Raw genomic sequence first — 21,561 nt, 5'->3', positions numbered from 1 at the left:
GATATAGCAGAAAGAGGAAAAGTTTCTAAATACAGCTAACTTCCAGAATTGGAGTTATTTATATACTTCTTTATTTTACTCTAGTGTATCATGGTTCTTGAAAATGAAAATATGTGAAGGCCCCATTTTTAACCAACATAGATGCCCAAGATAGCCGTTTAGACACAGGGAATTTGCTGAGTCGGCACTTTCCCATCTATAAATATTCTAAATTACTACCGTAGACACCAGATATTTTACAAAAGTAAAAAAAAAATAGTAATAATAAAATAAGCATCATTCTGAAAATAGTGAAAAGTACATCTCTGAAAATTGTCTTCTGAAAGAAGTACAAGATAGTTATAGAAAAACACTGGGCACTCTCAGTGGGATTCCAGAAGATATTACTTATTGGTAAAAGTAGATATCCTTAAGAAGTGAAAATGTCAAAATGGCAGGGGGTGGGGAAGTAGGATGAAATAAAAGAAGAGATGTTTTCAAGGAATAAAAAATACAATGGCATAAATAAAAAATACATAGTATAAATCAAACATACAAGGAATAAAAAGCATAATTAATGTTATAAAATGTAAATATTCGATGTGAAAGTCAAAAGTATAAGGTAATGGAAATGGGAAAAGGTGGTATTTATGAAAAACAGAAAATAGTGGCTCAAGTCCAAGCCCTTTCAAATCTTCCCTCCACACCCTCTGGGATTCATGGTCAGTCACTAACATCTTCACTATATGCAGTCCTTACTGAAATTTTTCCTGGGAAATATTAACTCATTAACTAACTAATAACTCATGTTGAGGCTGCTCTTTATTTCATACAACCATGTATCCCGGTGCAGAGAGATAAGCCAAGTTTCTCTTTGTTCCCGATTACCATTTACAAACCATTTTAAGTCTTTTACTTTCATAAATCTGAACTGTTTTGAAAGTCAGGTTCTGCAACTCTGCCATTTGCCATCCCCTCGTACTTGTCATATTTATTTGTACAGGGAAGTGTCTCCTCTCTCACCAGTGTTTCTGAAATTATTTCTCATCATATCAACACTCATTTCAGTCATGTTTTTTGACCTTTCATTTGGTTTTCTAGGTGCTTGTGATAATTTTTTTCATCCATAATGGCCAAGTGTATGGTCATCCCCTTAATTTTCTTAAAGCGACAACTGCCCAACTTCAAAATCACAGTTGGTATTTATTTTGCTGATTACCCACCTCAATTCTTCCAGTTCGCCCAACCTGGAATCACCATGTCCTTAATCCTTCAAGATGCCGGGAGCACCAATGTATTCACCCAACTGCATTTTCAATGTTAGTAATGCCTCTCATGTCATCTTACCATTCCACTCCACACTCTGCCCACCTTCCAAAACTCTTGGCTTTCCATCCACCCAAACGTTTCCCTCCTCTAGTGTCCCTTACCCATCCCTTTGTACAAATAAGCAACCAAGTAGCAATTTTTAACGTTTCTTTCCCTCTACTGCCATAGTCAATGCATCAGCAAATCTTGCCAGTCCTACCTCCAAATATGTCCCCCAATCCATCTACTGCTCTCTCTTGCCTACCATCACCCTGGTGCAAGCCACCATTACTTGTCACCTGAATTGCTGCATGAAACCCCTAACTGGATTTCCTGCATATATTTTTGCCTCTTTATAAACATTCATGACATAGTAACAAGGGCAAATATTTAGAAAATGAAGCCAGAATCACATCTTTCCACTTTGTCAAACTCTTCAGGGGCTTCTCATTTCATACTCTTTCTCCCTGTTCAATCCTTTGTGATCCTACCTCTCAGACCTCAGCTCCTATCATGGTATGTCTCATTTACCATACTTGACATCCTTCATTTGATGGCTTTTGATTTTTATTTCATTTCATTATATGACTTTATTTCATTTATTTGAACGGTCTATCACACCCTCATGCCTCCATTCAAATGCTACCTTTTCAGAGAGGATTTTTCTTAGGACTCTGTTTAAATTTGACCACCTCCTCCCTCTTCTGTCATCATCACTTTCGATCAATTTACCCTATTTCCCCCACCTTGTTTTTCATCTCCTCCTGATCGAATGAATGTGAGATCTACTAAAACAAGGATCTTTCTATCTTGCACACGATCATCTCCAACAACTATAATGGTGCCTGCTAAAGACTGACTGCTATTTAATAAGAAACCAGCAAATTCATAATAGAAAATGCAAGTAAATAAATTGTATAATTAAAACAAAACTTTTCAGAGCTGAAAAATCATCTGAATTTCCAGATTTGAAGTGTCCAAGTATATTAAAAAATCCTTCATATAGTCAGAACAAATTTTTGAAAAATTTGCCGGTAAAAAAAAGACAGAATTGCTCAAGTTTTTCAACTGCAACAATAGGAGCTATGGAAAGGGATGGTTGTTATTTCAGGAAGTATATAACCAGCTTACTTTTCTTTCATATGGAATGCTACTGAAAGATACTCTCAGATATATTATGGCTTAGGATGTTTGCAACCAATTCTCTTTGGATTAAAAAATAATAATAAAGTAACCTAAAAACAAGGGATAAATTAAAAAATCAGCAACTCAAAATATTTTTTTTTATAACTTTAGGAGCTCAGTGGAATACATGTTGTTATGTACATATTAGAGATTTATAAAATATGGCTCAGAGCTTATATTAGCACTTTATCCTTTCCTAAAACCTCTTTTGGATACCAGGAATTATGTGTATCATCCCACATGCTTTATTCAAATGAAATACCTTGTTAATCATGATAACCAATTAAAATAATAATTGGTTCTACTCAATTCCAAACTTCAAGTATTTTTGCCATTGTGACACTATTCTGAGTGAGTTGTAAAGTAAAATTAATCTCTTTCTCCCTCTTTCCACATAAGATGAGATTCATAGAGCTCTACAATGGCAATTTTCATTACCTAAGAACTTAAGCAATAATTTTCATTATCTTTGAATGACCTCCAGCAATAAGTTATTTTTATTTTAACTGGGGAAGACTAATAAATCGTTTTGTGGCAGATGTTGTCATCAACAAGACTTTCTTTATGTCACTTGCTATGTCATTGACTACGAATGTTCCTTCATTAACAATACTAAATGGAAATAATCTTAAACATGTTAAATACATGCAAAGACAAAAGACTGCAAGGAAATTAACCAACATATTGGTATCCCGACTGAATGAGAAAATTATAAATAATTTCATCTTTAAAATTTTCTGAATTTTTATAATATGATTTTACCATCACTGTGTTTATAACCAGTTGGAAGTCTTTATGTATGGTATATTACACACACACACACACACACACACACACACACACACTATTTGATCATAAGAAAAATGCATAGCAGTAGACTTCAGAGAAAAGAAACCACAGTATTGATGCTGGTCGTCTCTGGTTGTACACAAAGAGCTGATTTTTTTCTTCCTTTAATGTAATTTTTTAAATTAATTTTCAAAATAAATATGTGTAACTTTATAATAGCAATGAATAAACCTTGATTTTAAAATCAAACATATATGAAATGTTTATATATATTTTATAAATATATAATTACATATAAATATATATAAATATATATTCATTTTATTAAATATATAATATATAATAAAATCTAAATATACATGCACACACTATTTGATCATTATTAGCTAGAATAATGTATAGCAAGAAACTTGAGAGAAACAAACCACAGTGGTGCTGTTAGTCATCTCTGGCTGTACACAAAGAGCTCATTTATTTCTTCCTTTTAATGTAATTTTATTTTTTACTGTTTTCAAAATAAATATGTGTTAACTTCATAACATAATGAATAAACTTTGATTTCAAAATCCATGTATTCTCTAGGGGGCGTGCCCGGGTGGCTCAATCAGTTGAGTCTCCGACTCTTGGTTTCAGCTCAGATCATGATCTCATGGTTCATGGGTTAGAGTCCCCCCTTCGGGCTCTGCCCTAGCAGTGCAGAGCCTGCTTGGGATTCTCTCTCCTCTCTCTGCCCTCCCCCCACCCCCAAATAAATAAATAAACTTAAAACAAAATAAAATAAAATCCATGTATTCTCTGGAAAAGTTAACATATCAAGGTGCAATCAACTGCTTTATATCCCAGTGGGAATAAAGAAGTAAGTAAGTAAGTGGGAATAAAGAAGTAAGTAAGTAAGGTTGGTAAGGGTGACAGTGGAGTAGCAGGGAGGGAGAAGATAGGAAGGTAGTGAAAGTGTATTAGGGCACAGGAAGTTTCTATAAAATAGGGATGGGTTTAGGGAAAGAGCTGTAATAAATATTTACATATTTGCCATAATCCTTTTCCCCAGAAATACTTTTCTTTGCATACTTTAAACCCAGTAAAGCTATTTACCTACTTTTCAATATTGTTTAAGGCTGAATTGACTTTGCTTGAGTCAAAACTACATAAGCTGCAACACTGTTAGATTGATATAATTGATATGAGAGAGAGATTTTACAACAACTCATTAGTTAATTAATTCATTCCCCAACTATTTATTTAATATCTACTACTAGATGTTACACTGGAGTACAACAAATAAGATAGATGCAGGTTTTAAATACCAGTGCAAATGTGTGAGTAGAGATAGAAAATAAAAGGTGAACACATAATCAAGGTGATTTTAGATATTGATAAATACTATGAAGAAAATAAAACTGGGTAATATAATAAGGGCAAATGGTGGAAATTAGAATTTGACATGGACATAGGAATCTAGGGGCTATCTACATAACACCTGAGTTAAATGTTTAACAAATACAAGTTTAGTGAGAGTTTGTTGTGTTCAATAATTGTGTTCAGTGAGTTGAAGAATGATAAGAAAAAGTTACTAATCTTTGGGGACCACAATAAAATGGATTCACAGAGCACCAATTTTTGAATGCAATGTTTCTCAAAAGGTGGTCTCCAGACCAGCAGCCTCAGAGCCACCTAGTACTTGTGAGAAACACAATTCCTCAGGTTTTACCCTAGACCTGATGGGTTTGGGAGGTGGCTAAGCTTTTTGTGTTTTAAAAACACTCTTGGCGACGCTGACGCATGCCAAAGTTTGAGAACCACTTCTTTATTTCCTACTCTGCTGAATCTGCTAATTAGAACCAATTTTCTAAGCTAACTGGGAATTACTTACAATTTAAATATGTTCCTTTTTCTTCCTCCTAGATTATCTAGGACTTCTCAGAAAGTCATGGGTAATCTATATTGGCTCCAATGGTCTAAAAAAGCATAGTCCCTTCCCTGAACATATAGGAAACAACACAGACTTCCTTTTACAAATGACTGTACAGTGCCTGAATACCATGGTGCAAGAGAGTCTGTGCAGGAGAGAAAAGTGACCACACATTTTCAGCATACTGGCTGCTCAAAAACAAACAAACAAAAAACAAACAAATAGGAAGAATTGTTTTTTTATAAAGCCCCTAACCAAAAGGAGATTTAAGCTCTTTTCTGTTCCTAAGGAAAAACATGGCTTTCTGTATGATGTAGATGCATTGACCTCATGACAAATAGTTTATTCTGTCATTTGTTAGCTTTTGGTGAACAGCTGTGAAAAGGCAAAGAGTAAACGAGAATATAATTTTTACAACCACAAGTAACTATAGCAGAAAAATCACTAAAATGTTGACACGGCAAACTCTGTAATATACAATATTTGTTATATATTGAATATGTATTGCACTTCTTCTGAAGAGATTTCCATATGCTTTCTACTGTTAGGATGGGAATGGGTGCAAATTTGGCTGCTAGTTTGTTTGTTTTTTTTTCTAACTGTAGAAATTCTCTCTATAACACTTACGTGTCAATAGTGTGTCCATTAATTTTCTGTATCACAAATGAGGTCAGAGTGGTATGCCATTTTCCCCAGTGATATGTCTTACTAATTTAACAAAAGAGAGAGACGAAGGAGGTGGAAGGAGAGAGAGTATGAGGTCATCTCATACTCATCCTGTTAGGTACAAGACCTATTAAAACTTACCTTATCTCAAAGAAAAATGTAATTCAAGTCAAAGATACTTCTCAGTGAAGAAAATAAGGGCCAGTCTGAGATTTTCTTGTTGTATGTTTTAAGATCCTAAATGACATTTAAACTTGAAAGGCTACAAATGCTACAACTCTAGGAAATTCTCTTCACCAGACAAAACCACTTCTGCTGAATTTGTAAACCAACCATCTGTGCCCCAGAATAATGCTTTAAAATTTATAAATTAAACTTAGCATCATGCTAGTTTCTTATTCTGTTATTTTCGACATCCAGCTAATTCTGAGATTTCATGTTTCATTCCAGTTTTTAATATTATACCCACTGTGCTTCCAAGTGGTCTAGAAGAGGACACTTAGCCAGAATTATTGTCGTCTGCCCAACTGATAGGGCTGTCACGGACTTGTTATTACTCTTGGTGAGTTCTGTTCTTTCATGTCTAAAACGTGTTTGTGATGAAGCCAAACTAATTACACAATTTCAATCCCAAACTGTTTCAAGTTGCTGATAAATTGAAGTGTAGAGAGTGTACAAGTTTTATTCATTCACTTACACAGATAGGATATACTGCTAATACTACATGAAATATAGTTTAACAAAATGCATAGTCAACCAATAATATACAGATAATAAAAGTCCTTTGACCTTCAAAATATATATAATATATAGAACATTTCATTCCTTTTGGGAAATATGTTTGTGAAAGAATGCATTAGTATATATAGTAGTTTGGGGCAAATTAGCAATTATTATGATTTCCTATTTTATGACATCTAACTGAACTATCTTGATGTATAAACCTGGAACATAATAGAGAAAACCACAAATTATAAAATATGGAGTTTCTTTAGTAAATGCAATAAAGTATTTTAAAAAATGGTTAATTAAATCTATAAGGATTTTAAAAAGAAGGAAGTATAATTGAAATTTGTGTAATGAGGTGAAAATTGTGATAGGTATCTTGTAAAGAAAGGAAATGGAAAACTGGTATCTTACAACAAAGAAAAAGGGATATAGGAAGACAACAACTATAAAATTGAGAACATTATGAACTCATGATTTCAAAAAGAAATGTCATTTGCAGCTCTTCTCACTAAAGTACTCTGATACAACGTCATATTGGCTACCTACCATGGTATAACCAAGGCAATCCCATGTGCACCTCTAATACAACTACAAGAGAGAAAACAAGGAGAGAAACTCATTCCATTTCTCACTACAGGGAAAACTCAAGGTGGACCAGGACCATATTGAGAAAAAACAAGAATCTTTCACAAGTTTAGAGAAAGGGAATCACCTTTCATAACTACCACTTTCAGATGGTGATGCTAAATGAAAAAAAGAAAAAATATATATATATATACATATACATATGTAAATGGAACAGGTTGAATTTATGAAAAGCCATACATACAAAAGGATACTCAAAATAAGAAAATAAATGCCATGTTTTTAAGCAATTGTTTATAATGCAAAAGAATGGCATTATATATATGTATTATGTATAATTATACTGATTTTTAATGTATAACTATACTGATTTTTTAATAAGTGGTAGTATTTGGGTATTCTGTTCTACCATTAAGTACATTTCACTTATAAGGTATAAACCTTTCTCTGTCAATTAAATAAAGGAATAATAAGAGGAAACTCTAAGTTGTAAAGTCCTGGGAAAGAACAGACAGGACTGGCCAACTGAGTAATCACAAGTAAGAACCATGGCTGATCAGCACCATAGGTCACACAATGACCAAATAAAAGAGGGACTAGCAACATGTCCTCAAATGGTGGCTTGGACAAATGTTCTCAAGAAGAGAGGTAATTTTGTACTCAACCTTTTGTTTTCTGGAGGTAAAACCCCTAAATTATTAGTAATGAGATATTAACTAGTCCAGCCTAATTTTTCAATAGTTACACTAACAGTGTGTATGTAATATGGGCTAAGGAAAATTTCTCAGCACAATTGTAGAAAAGGGAGCAGGATCTGCAAAGCTAAGCCTCAATGGACATATCTGGGCTTACAGAGTCCCTCAGATGAGCAGTGAAGTTATTTAAAAAAAAAAAAAGTATAAGTGCCTAGCCTGAAGCACTCCTGCTAAGGTTCGGAAAATACAATTAGCTCTATATGCCAACCCGGAATCAATCGATCGCCAGAACTTGCAACCTCAGCTTCAGTGAGACCATAATCTTTTATTTCTTCCTAGCTTAGAAGATGGCTATAGCTATATCCTAAGGAAAATACAGCAATGTGTTTGATGAAATGACTGTTACTCAAGGAGGCATAAGAAGCAGTTTAAGCATGTTTACCAATAATGAGAATAAAAAAGATCATTAGAAAACAGATCCATATGCACTATACTGATAATTTTTAAATTAGATTAAATAGTAACTAATATCTTTACAATTTTTATTTAAAAAATTTAAACTTTTAAGTGTCTTTTAAGTGACTATAAGGATTAAATCTATTACAGTATGCTTTTAATTTTATTTATTTATTTATTTATTTTGAGAGACAGATACAGAGAAAGAGAGAGTGAGAGTGGGGAGGGGCATAGAGAGAGGAAGAGAGAGAATCCTAAGCAGGCTATACACTGTCAGTGCAAAGCCCCATGCAGGGTTTAAACTCACCAACTGTGAGATCATGACCTGAACTGAAATCAAGAGTTGGACTCTTAACTGACTGAGCCACCCAGGAGCCCCGGTATGCTGTTAATTTTAATTACATGTTTGGGAAATCTGATTACAATGTAATCAAGATCTAAATAACTGAAAAATTTTGTCTTCAGCTTATGACAGTTTTCTAAGTATTTAAGCACTCAGCATAATATCACTTAATAGATATATAATATTAAAATATTGAACATTAAGAAAATTACAAATAAATAAAAGTCATATGGTCCTAGAATAAAAAGCCATATAGACCTGTGGGGCAGAATGAAGAGCCCAGGCATACACTCATGGATATATGGTCAACTAATTTTTGACAAGGGCACCAAGATCACACAAAAGGAAAAGAATAGTCTGTTCAGTAAATGGTGCTAAGGAATTAAATATCCACATCCTAAACATGTAAATGAACCCCTATTTTACACCACTCAGATGACTAAGTCGAATGAATCAAAGATTTAAATATAAGACCCAAAACCATACAACTCCTAGAATAAAACATATGGTCAAACATCTTTGACATTGGTCATGGCAATGATTCTTCAGATAAGATACCAAACATACAGGCAACAAAAGTTAAAATTAGTGGAATCAGACCAAACTAAAGAACTTATGCACAACAAAGGAAACTGTCAACACACTGATTGGGAGAAAATATTTGAAAACCATATATCTGTTAGGGATTTAATAAAATTTATAAAGAACTCATGTAACTCAACAGAAAACAAAAGCAAATAACTCAATTTAAAAATGGGCAAATACACATTTTTACAAAGAAGACAGATAAATGACCAATAGGTATATGCAAGTTGCCCAACATCAATTATCATCTGAGGAAAACAAATCTAAACTACAATATGATACTACTTCATCCATGTTAGGTTGGCTATAATCAAAAAGACAAGTGGTAACAAATGTTTCTGAGAATGTGTAGAAAAGTGAAACTTTACACACCGATGGTGTGAATATAAATTGATGAAGCCATTATGTAAAAGTATTATGGTTCCTTAAGCCATATTCCATTATTAAAAACTGAGCTATTATATAATCCAGTAATCTCACTCCTGGGTATATATCCTAAGGATTTAAAATCAGTATCTCAAACACTTATCTGCACACCCATGCTCATTACAGAATTATTCATAGCAGCCAAGATATGGAAACAATCTATGTGTCCTATGACGGATGAATGAATAATAAAAATGTGGTATAGAAAAAGATCCTGTGATTTAATGGATAAACATGGATGAAACTTGAGGGAATTATGCTATGGGAAATAAAACAGAGAAAGACAAATACTGTTTGGTATAAAGATGGAGTCTAAAATATTTTTTTAAATGATTTCACAGAAACACAGACCAAATTGGTGGTTGCAGGTACTATGGGGAGGGGGGAGTGGAGTGATGGAAGTCAAGGATACAAATAGTTTTAAAATATCTCTCATAAGATATTGCATAAGAGCCTACTGGACATTCAAGTTAATAAAAAGAACATTGACTGAGTACTTGTATGTGCTAGATACTGTTTCCAGTGCCTTGTCATGTCTTCTTTCTCAGTTTACACAAATCACAGCACTAGGAGTTGATAGTGCTGTATTTTGTAGATGAGCAAACCAACACAAAGAAATTAACTTGCTCTGGGTTATATATCATGCAGTTCCAGGCAGGGCAATTCCACTTGTTTCCAATCTTAATCACCATGATGCAAGGCCTCATAGTCACAGTCATATCTAAGTTGAGTGTCAATTCCCTATAGACCTAACTGTATACGCCCTGCACTTTGGCCAGTCTTTATCAAGATAGGGCATTTACACATGTAAAAAATAGGCATCTTATACTAAGATCTCCCTTAGTGTCTCACACCTCTACTCTGCCGACAGCGAGAAAGCAAGGCTTCATTTAAAATTCAAATCTTTGCGAGGAAATCTCCAAAGAAAATGTGTTTGCCCAATCCCATAATTCATATTTTGAATGACAGTAATAAAGTGTGAAATAAACACATGTTGAGTTCAAAATCATTTCAGCATGTTAAAAAATATTTTACCTTCCTTTGAAAAACCAAGAAATAGAGAAACATAGGTAGTTCTGAATCGTTTAATGTTCTTTCCAGAATTCAACTCTTTCCATTTAATTTTACTTTTACAATTGCAAAACAAAGTGTAAAGGGATATACAATGAGCCAAGACTATAATTTTGGAAAGGACCAGTTTCGCCCTGCTGCTCAGCATCAGCCAAGAGCACAAGTTTCCATTTTATTCTTACAGTCCCGTTGGTGCTTAATGATCAGGTGCAGTTTTCTAGAAAACTAGAAAACATGTTTAAATATTGTTACCTAAATATCTGGACAGCTGTAAGCCAGAGCCATTTTGTTGTCCTTCTAAGTAGAAATGTCCTATTAGAGATCAATGCAAAAGCGGAATGGCTTTAAAATCTAAGCCAGTCTTTTGGACTAATGATTTCATAAACTAGTCACTTTAACAGGTATATGCAAATTGCACAGACTTGACCTGAAAGGTGTTCTTGGATGGACGAGGACAGTGGTGTCTATTTCTACTCTTACATTCTCAAATCACCTTCCAGTCCCGGAGAGAAAGACGTCATCCTTCTTTCCAGCATTGCTCTCAAATTCTATTTATGTACCCTGATCTCATCCAGTATCCCTTTTGACCTTCTTTCCTCAACTTCTCCCTCTCTGCATTTTATTAACTTACATAAGGATATATAACCCACTGTCGGCAAATGTTTTCACACAAATCGAGTCCTCTTAACAATTCTGAAGGTAGAAAGAATGCTAGTCTCCTATATCCTAGATCAGGCTTGATTGTACATTTCCTGTCACTGAACTCTGCAGAGACCAGAAATCAGCAGAATGGAAATCTACATCTCTTCTTGGTCTTCCATCTCTAAACCTCATCAAGGTTCTTGTCTGACTGAATCACTGTTGTCTTCTTTTTTTATTGCTATCATAATCTACCAACTTTCTGTACCAGGACATATGGTCTGCACGTGGCCTGGAGTCACCCACTCCTCTTCTGGTCTTATAGTGGTCCAGGGGGATGTCAAAGTCTATGGTGAGGGCTTCCTCAGCAGCCTACCTTAATCTCCAGTGACCATCCTCAGTGCACTTGCATAGTCACACCCTGGACCTTATCACAACTCAAATCTGCTCTACTTCTAAAATCTTTAACTCATATTTGCCTGTCTCTACCAACCTTATAAGTCATTCAGCTGAGGGCCATAGCAGACTCTGCAGTCTCTCAACATCATTTATTACAGATCTATCAGCTTTGTTCTTGACTCACTCCCTTTTCCATTCAATCTTGGCCCAACACCCAGATCATTAAACTCCACATCCCTTCTCTATGCACTATTTTCTGGCCATCACACAAACCTTTTAAAATTTCATCCCCTGAGCAAGCTATGTCCTAGTTATTCATGTTTCTGCTGCAGAAAAGCACCTAATAGGGAGGATGTATGTCACACAAAATTCATGGTTTCTAGCCCAGCTGGATCTCAAAAGCCTCCCGGGAAGCCTTCTAAGCATCACTAAGTAGCACATACTCCATTCTCCTCAGTTGCTAGTCTCAACTTTTGCGTTTCCCAGAAAACCATTGTTCAGCCACATCCTCCCTCAACCTCAGCACATCAACTTGCCTTATATTTAACCAAGAGCATTTAGCTGAAATAAAAATCATTTTCTTCGTTACAAAATTACCTATGTCTATGCTCCTCCTTTTCGCCTAGGTATCTGTCTTAGAAACATGTACACTGCTCCTGTGTGTGTCTCCTTTACTCTCACACAACACTTGTAACACCAGAAGTGTGGGGTTTTATCACACACCAAGCAATTTTATGACACGAGCTGCATGCCTACAATTACACTCAATGCTGACACTATCTGGAAATGGCCTCAGATCTCACAAGTTAAGTAAGGGCTCCGTCCTTTAATATTGTCCCTCCCCCAACTCCAGATGTCAATATCAAGTCTTGGTTGTTACCTGTGCTTCTGGCTGACTCCCTATACATTGAAGGTTTGAATGACTTCCTCATATTTGATTGATTTGGTAGAGTGGCTCAGAGAAAGATTGTGCTTACTAGATTACCAGTTGATTATAAAAGGATATAAACTGCCAGATGGAAGAACTGCATAGGACAAGAAATGGGTAAAGTGTGTGGAGCTTCCATGCCCTCTCCAGACACCACTCTTCCGGCACCCGAGATGTTTGCCAACCCAGAAACTCTCTAGATCCCATACTTTGGGGTTTTTATGGAGGCTTCCTTACATAGGCCTAACTGATTGAGTCCTTGGCCATTGGTGACAGAGTCTACTTGCAGCTCCACCCCTGTCACACTGGAGGTAGGGGGAGGGGATGGGACTGAAAATTCCAACTCTGTGATCACAAAGTTGGGTCTCCAGAGAACTTGTCCCATTTTTTTAAATGATTTTTTTTAATGTTTATTTATTTTTGAGAGAGAGAGAGAGAGAGAGAGAGAGAGAGAGAGAGAGACAGAGCATGAGCAGGGGAAGGACAGAGAGAGCGTGAGAGAGAGAGGAAGACACAGAATCCACAACAGGCTCTAGCCTCTGAGCTTTCAGCACAGAGCCTAACTTAGGGCTCAAACTCAGGAACTATGAGATCATGATCTGAGCCAAAGTCAGACTCAGCCCACTGAGCCACCTAGGTGCCCAGGCACCTAGTAAGTAAGTAAGTAAGGTCTAAAAATCACCTAATTAACATAACAAAAGACACCTTCATTATGTCTCACCACTTAGGAAATTCCAAGGGTTTTAGGACTTCTGTGTCAGAAATGGGCGCAAAGACAAAGACTATCTATCTGTCTATCTATCTATATACTTTTTTATTATAAATTACCAATTTACACTGAGGAAAAAGATGGTGTGCAGGCAACTTATAAGGAATGTGATTCCAGAGAGAGGGTATGAGGAACAGAGAATGAAATAGGATGAAATAGGAAATAAGGGAAAATTAATGCAAGGATTAGCTTTCAACTTGACCACATGGACAAAACAATGTTTCTTGGTCACCTGCAATCTTCTCAGAAGCCTTAAAAATTATAACAAGTGTCTATCAAGAAGATAAAAATCAAAATATTTCTTGTTCAGCTCTCATCCCGAGTTGGGCAAGAGTGGTCCCATAGGCAACAGCTCTCTAATATATATCTCTAAATTTTCTCAAGAGTGTCCCACTGAGTGGTCTGTAGTCTACTGAGCATCTCAGAATTTCCACGGGTATCTGAGACTCAACATGCCAAAAAGCAACTTGTCATTATGTACTCTCCACTAATAAATACACACAGACACGCACAAACACACACCTGCTCCTGCTATAGCCTCTCCATTATCATCTACCCACCGGCCTAAGCCATAAAATATGAAATCATCCCTGATTCCTCCTTCCTTTTTGATATTTTAATTTCATATTTTACAATTTCCCCTTGAGACTTATCTCCTGAATAGCTTTTAAATTAATTTCTTCCTGGGGTCCCCGGGTGGCTCAGTCGGTGGAGCACCTAACTCTTGGTTTCAGCTCAGGTAATATTCCCAGGGTTGTGGGATCAAACCCCACATGGGGCTCTGTGCTGAGTGTGGCGCCTGTTTAAGATTCTCTCTGTTTCTCTCTCTCCCCCAGTCCCTATTCATGCCCTCTCTTTCTAAAAAAATAAAATAAATGAATATCGTCCTTTGTATTCCTACTGCCATTATCTTATTTCAGGTTCTCGTTGGTTTTCACTCTGGTTACTCTAATTCCTGCATAACCAATTTCACTAGCTTCTGTCTGATTGCTCTTCAATTACTTCCAGTATGAGGCTTTCAAAGTCTAATGCTGAGACCCTGAGACAAAGACTCAGGTGCAGTCAGTATATTCAGGATGTTATCCCAGAAGGCACAAATGAGGGAGTAGGAAAAGTGAGGGAGGAGAGATTTCATTAAAGACTGCATACTTCTGTTTTTTTTCTTTTTCTAATTACCCCTAGGCATTTATTTTAAATGTCATGCTCCTGTGTTCTCACAATACCCTATTCAACTCTGGATTGTTAATCTTAACTCTATAATCTAATTGGTAATTTATTCCTCATCTTCTTCTCTAAATTATTAATCCCCTGAAGACCATATCCTGATCCTTAACACCGTGTCTGATACACTGGTTGCTTAATTAACACTTCATGAGTAAATAAGTGAATGGATATTTTTATTTTATTTTTTATAGATGAGGAAATTAAGACTCAAAAGTAATCAAAGAGTTTGTTCAATATCTCAAAGCTTGTAAATTAGAGAGCCAGTTCTCACACAGCTGTCCTTTGTTCTCTGTCCAGGGAAGTGGATTGTGCTCAAATTATTATTTCTATCACTGTTACTGCTATTACTGTTACTGCTGCTGCTATGGCTATTCTATTTCACTTCCACACACTCTTTTCCTGCTATACATAAACAAGCTAAAGTCTCCTGTAATCTGAGCGAGTTGAAGGTGGTCAGAAAGAATTGCATCTGACCTTGATGTTCTTCTAGGCTACATATTAATCTTAATTTGCTTTTTATTTCCACCTATCCCTAATGTTAGGATTCTAATTTCCTGAAAGTTTCTTTTTTCATTTCCTATGCTTTGGCTCTCAAAATGGTCTTTGATGACAGCCCTGCTAAATAGCCCAGTGGTTTTATGCCTGTGTGTTGCTGTCATTGGTGTATTTCCTTTGCATTTCATTTAACTCTGGTTAACTCTTACCTTTCCTTCCTAAAAGATTGTGTTCTGTCGCCATTAAGGTTCATCCTCTTCCCACTTTTTCAGCCACCACCCTCTTCCTCCTCTACCATCTAATGCTTCTCCTTTAACTCTGTGCCTTTTCCAAAACTCAGTGCTCCAGCTGCTTTCATCTCATTTCATAGCACAAACTGGATTCTTTAATGGCGATTTCCCCATTTATATTTGCAAACCACATGTCATTTCAAAATTCAATGATATATTTACAATTATATAAAGACCATTTTACTGGACATCCTGTTATCAACTTAAACCCAACTTAATTCTCTCATTTCTTTCAGCTTTTATTTTACCACTAATTTTGATTCCTATACCAGTCAACAGTCTTGGTTCCATTCTGTCTTTGACCTAAAGCCCTTGTTTGTGCCTTAAATAATTTGATTCTGATAATAATTTGATTTCCCCTGTGTAGGAAACCTTTTTAGAAACTTGTGACAGTCAACTCTTCCTAAATAAATTATTTGTCACTCCTCTGTTCCTAAGTTTATACAAGATAACATCCACATTTCTGGACCTGCCACTCTAGGGAGACACATGAAAGCTTGTGATGGCCATGGCAATGCTATTCAGTAAGGATTTGGGATCTGAAGACGGACCCCCTTATCTCACATCTCAGCTAGAGGTGCAAACTGGACAACGGTGCTCCAACTCCTCTGAGCCTCAGTGTTTTCACATGTCGACAGGGATAAGGTACTCCAATTCCTGCACGGACGGCCAGATTAAGTGAGATAAAGTGCATACCTGGCATATAGTAACTATAGCAACTGCTCAATAAATGGTGGTCATTCATTTCTCAAACACAGCTTCCTCTCCAGCAGTCAGGCCTACTCACCATCCTCCAAATCTGCCTAGCACACCTAGGCCTCAGTTACTTTTCCCACATAATTACCTACACTTTACATGACTGTTCACCTCTTTAAATAGTGAAATTCTATTCATTCTTCAAAATTATGATCTCAGTCTAGCTTTGCCTAGAGTATTCACCTTATTTATTTTCACTTGTTTGTTTTTACAGTGAATGAGTTCTCCCTATTCTGATATCATTTAAGAAGTAAACTTATTTTTGTGTGACTCAGTTGACTCATACCAGATTCTGCACTTTGTTGCTCATAGTTCCAGAATAGGCAGTTTGCCTCTTTCTAGCCAGAATCTAAGCTTCTTGAGGACAAGAGGAGGTGTATCTTCTCTTCACTACTTTCTGCACTTTGTACATATTAGTTGGTTAATTCATTGAAGTTCATGAACAGGCTATAAACATAGGATGTTTTACTTGTACCCAGGGTACATGTTCATATTTCTGATATGAGCTATGTCAATACATACTTTATATATATACAGATATCCAAATTTCTGTAATGTCTTAAGATACTGAGAGACAAATAGCAGTTACTTTTCCTGCGATATAATGTTTCTTAAAAAAAAAAAAACGAAACAAAAACTTTTTCCATAAAATTAGACACGACCACAGATAGAACTGTAACCTTTGCCACCTATGTTCAGCAAGTATGCGACTCACCTCCTTATTTAAAGCCAGCCAACAGTAGTGTCCACACAAGTAAAACCCATGTGCACACACACTCTCACACGTATAGTCAGAACGAGCTCACGAACAGCAATTAGTTTTGGGTCTTCTGTTTTGTCCCAAGGGTTGTCTGTTTGATACTCCCTGCATCTGATCACTAACCAGCCTAAACTGAAAGAGCACCTTTTAAATGCAGGGGAAAATGTAACTGTTGACCATGTTATCCTTTTTCTGTCTCATGGTATTATACTCCAACATATGGCTTGAATATTTATTATAGGTTTCTTTTAGTGTACTTCAGGTTGATCTTACCAGGTATAAAAATGGAAACATCATCTGAAGCAGTGAGGAATGTGCTGACAATTGGATACACGTGAATGTCAAATATTATGAATAATTATCTTAGGTTATAGTGTATTTTGCCAGGTTACACTTCTTTAGAGATATTTCTATGGGAATTATTTTAAAGCTGTACAGGGGGCTCTATAAAGTCCCTAAATCTTGTAAATGACACAAAACTAAATTATTTTGCATGGAAATCAACTCCTTTCCATCCAACTTTTTTTCCCTTACATTTTCTAAAAAATGTTATAAAAATAACAATGGTTGATACTTATATAGAGTCTACTCTGCAGTAGGCATTGTTCTATGAGCCCTTCATGTATTAGCACAGTTAATAGTCATTATCATGTTCCTTGTGTCACAAATGAAAAAAGGTTAAATGACATGTCTAATATCATAATGCTATTTATGGTGCCTCAATTTTATTATTTCATATATTTAATAAATATTTAAGAACAGTGACCATGTCTGAGTCATTACCTTCACATGTATTTTCCCTTTGCCCTGACTCCCCCAAATATTTTTTCTTGTCCATTTTTATTGATTATCTGTCGGAAGCTCTAAAACTTTTGGAATGTAACATATATATGCACATACATGTGTATATTTGGATGTATGTGTACACACACACACACACACACACATACACACAGGCATTCCTAAAACAAAATACTCCTACAGCTGATTTTCAAATCAGACAATTTATGTATTTTATTTCCTGTCCCTCCTCACCTGCTACAAATGCTGCAGTCATTGTCATTCTCGCCACTAGGACATACACAGGTATTAGCTCATGGTGATTCTGTAATGTCCTTCCTTCTCTATTCATTTGAACTCTGTCCCATAGGTCCCAAGTCTACTCAAATATTTTAACCCTGATATCCTCTCTCCTCTGAAATCCTGCACTTATTATTCTTATGTGATCACTGCAGGGGCCATAATATGCACTTCTAAATCCCGTGAGGCACTTAACACTGTCTAGGACTTAATAATGAATACCAATTGCTTATTTGATTGATGATTAAGAACAATTGCTTTTTTATTTCCTCATATTTCCATTTCATAAAAGTGCAGCTTAAGAATTATTATTACCATAAGGAATAGTTGGAAAGAAAAAATCATGCCCTTGGCCTGTGGTAAATAGAGTTAGCATATCCTTATTAAACACCAAATGAATTTATAATCATTTGTTAAAAGATATTCTGCCAAAATATATATTGAATGGGTAAAATATTTCACTAATGTTATATAATTTCCTCTACATATACTACAGACACTTACTAGGTTTTATAAATGCATTTTACTTTAAAAAAAAAAAAAAGAATGTTTTCCCAAATTGCTCCTTTACAGGGGATTTGCTTTCCTCTAGGTGAGTCATCTTTTCATAATGATTCATAATCTCCTTTTCCAGAGTCCCTTAAAATCACAATGTCTTTTAAAAGACTAATTTGAGGGGGAAAAGCCTTTAGTACATCTCTCATCATTTGTAAATAGATTCAAAGTGGTTGTTGAGATATGTGAATTTGACTTCAACTTTAGAGATGAAACAATCAAGTGAAAAAACAAAACAAAACAAAATTTGTGTGCTAATCATCCTACCATGGACGTATTGGTGCCACACCACAGGGTCTTCATGTAAACAGGTTCCGAAAGTACCCTTAGAGGAAGGTACTCCAGGACTATTAGAAAGGGAAGAGTTGAAGTTCTTTACATGAGGTATGGAACAAAAGCCAAATACTCCCTTATGCAAAACAGTGTCCAGAACATTTGCTTCTTTGTTGGTACAGTGGCAGGACTATGTTGCTTGTTTCCATTCTTGGCTTGAGTGTTGTGGTATAAAGAGGTTGGCAAACTAAGGTCCACAGGCCAAATTCCTTCCTCTCTCACCTGATTTTGTAAATACAGTTTTATTTTTAACATAGACACATCCATTCATTCTCATAGTATCTTGGCCTCCTCTCAAGGTACAGTGGCAGAGTTGAATGATTGCGACAGACACCATATGGCCTCCATCTAAAATTTTTACTATCTGTTTCTTACAGAAAAGGTTTGCAAAACTCTAGTATACACTATATGATTTACAATTTCTTATTCTCCCATTTACCTGATAAATACATGCCATCTCTGTCCTTATCAATGGCTTTGAAGAATCTGAAAAAAGGACACTGGAGCTGAAAATGTAATGAGTTAACAAGTAAGTCTTATCAAGCACACATACTTGCTGTTATAATTTCCACTATTATTATATTATCGTTGGTGAAGGTTTTTGAGCATTTATGGTGTGCCAAACACTTTACAGGTAGTATCTCATTTATTCCTCACAAATGACTTTGTGACATAGGTACTATGTAATCTCGGTTTTGGAAATGATGAAACTGAAGAGTGGTGAGCTAGGGTAACTTGCCCAAAGGAACAGGCAGAAAAAGGGATAGGGATAGGCAGGACAGGAGTTAGAAACATATCTATTCTCTACAATGCATATTCTCAACCACCATATTCACCACACAACCCCATGGACTAGGGAGGGAAATAAAGAAATATAGAAGAAGATTTAGCCTCTGCCCATCCTTCAACAAGCTTCTAAATGTGTTACAGACAAAACATATACATCATAAAAATCTATATAGAATTTTGGTAGGCACTATTCTCAGAAATTTAAACGTTAATTAATTAATTAATTGAGAGAGAGAGAGAGAGAGAGAGAGAGAGCGAGCAAGCACAAACAGGGGCAAGGCAGAGAAAGAGAGAGAGAGAGAGAGAGAGAGAGAGAGAGAGAGAATCCCAAGCAGACTCTACACTGTTAGTACAGAGTGCAGCATGGGACTTGAATTCACAAACTGTGAGATCATGATATGAGCCAAATCCAGAGCCAGATGCTTAGCTGACTGAGCCACCCAGGTGCCCCTATTCTCAGAACTTTATACTTATTATTCCATTTGATCTTCAAAACAACTTTTTGGACTGAGCTCTATTATCTACCACTTTACAGATGAGGAGAAGAAAGGTTAGGTCACTTGTTCAGGGTCATACAGAAAATAACTGTAGGGTCTCTGTTTAATCAGCCTACATTATTCCACTCTATGGTAAACCAACAATACCCACATAAATGAAGCTTTCAAATGATTTTTAAGTGCCCTACTCTTTAATACGGCCAGATATAAGGATATATTGAATATTTAAGGAAACATTCTAACATGGAAACAAGGAAATACAAAGAAACTAATCAAAGAGATCTAAGAAAACTTAAAAATACCCATAGATGCTACATTGGAAAATAAGAAAAAGATGTTTTATCTATGAAACACTAATAGAACACTATTTTTTAAAAGAAAGGATACTCAAAGCATAAGAAATAGGTTTTGGAAAATGAGACTATAAGGGCATAACAAAATCAGAAGAAATAGGGAAAATAAAACAACAAAAACAAAAATAACAACATGGCAATAATAGAAAATGGTAATAATATAGAAAGATTTAAAAACTCAACATATATCACAAGAGCCAAAATTTTCAAATGTATAATTTAAGACAATTTTTCAGAACTAAAGGATGTAAGTTTCTAAAATGAACAGACTTCACTAGCAACCAGCACAATGAATGTAGAAAGACCCATATCAATAAACATCATCATTAAAACAGACAAAACCAGGCATAAACAGAATTCAAACACTTCCAGAGAGAGAAGAAAAGTAGTTCACATTTAAATACTTTACACCAGAACAACTTATGATTTCTCAGTGGCATCAGAAGCTTGAAGAAAATGGAGCATGGTATTCTTTATTTTTCTACATGAATTATAAATTCTGAGGGCAGAGTTAAAGCTTTCCACTAGGATTTTCATCTTGTCAGTTTCTCTTTGTGCATCTAACAATTTTGCCTTGGCTATTTTCTCTGCTATATAACATTTTATCTTTATTTCTTCATGGTTTATTGTACTCCCCCTCCCCCCCGAATATGTACTCTTTCGTACCTTTTTAATCATTGTATATTGAATTCTTTTTTAATATTAGTAAGGTCTCTATTCTGCATTTTCATACATCTATCTCTTAGAGCTTTTGCTACTTCATGCGTTCCAACAGTCTGGTTATTTCATTTCATAAAAGGGTCTTATAAATATCGAAGATATTTAAATACATTTAACCATATATATTTCTATCAGTATCAAAAATTTAAGTGTCCATGATGTTCCCAACATGCTCTTCCCAACTCTTACTTTGAAAATGACAAGAACTTTAAATTTCATTATAAAGTTTTTCCATTACTTTCTATTAA

Source organism: Felis catus, chromosome B2, assembly GCF_018350175.1.
Source record: "Felis catus isolate Fca126 chromosome B2, F.catus_Fca126_mat1.0, whole genome shotgun sequence".
NCBI lineage: Eukaryota > Metazoa > Chordata > Mammalia > Carnivora > Felidae > Felis > Felis catus.
Note: the sequence above shows the minus strand (reverse complement) of the source record.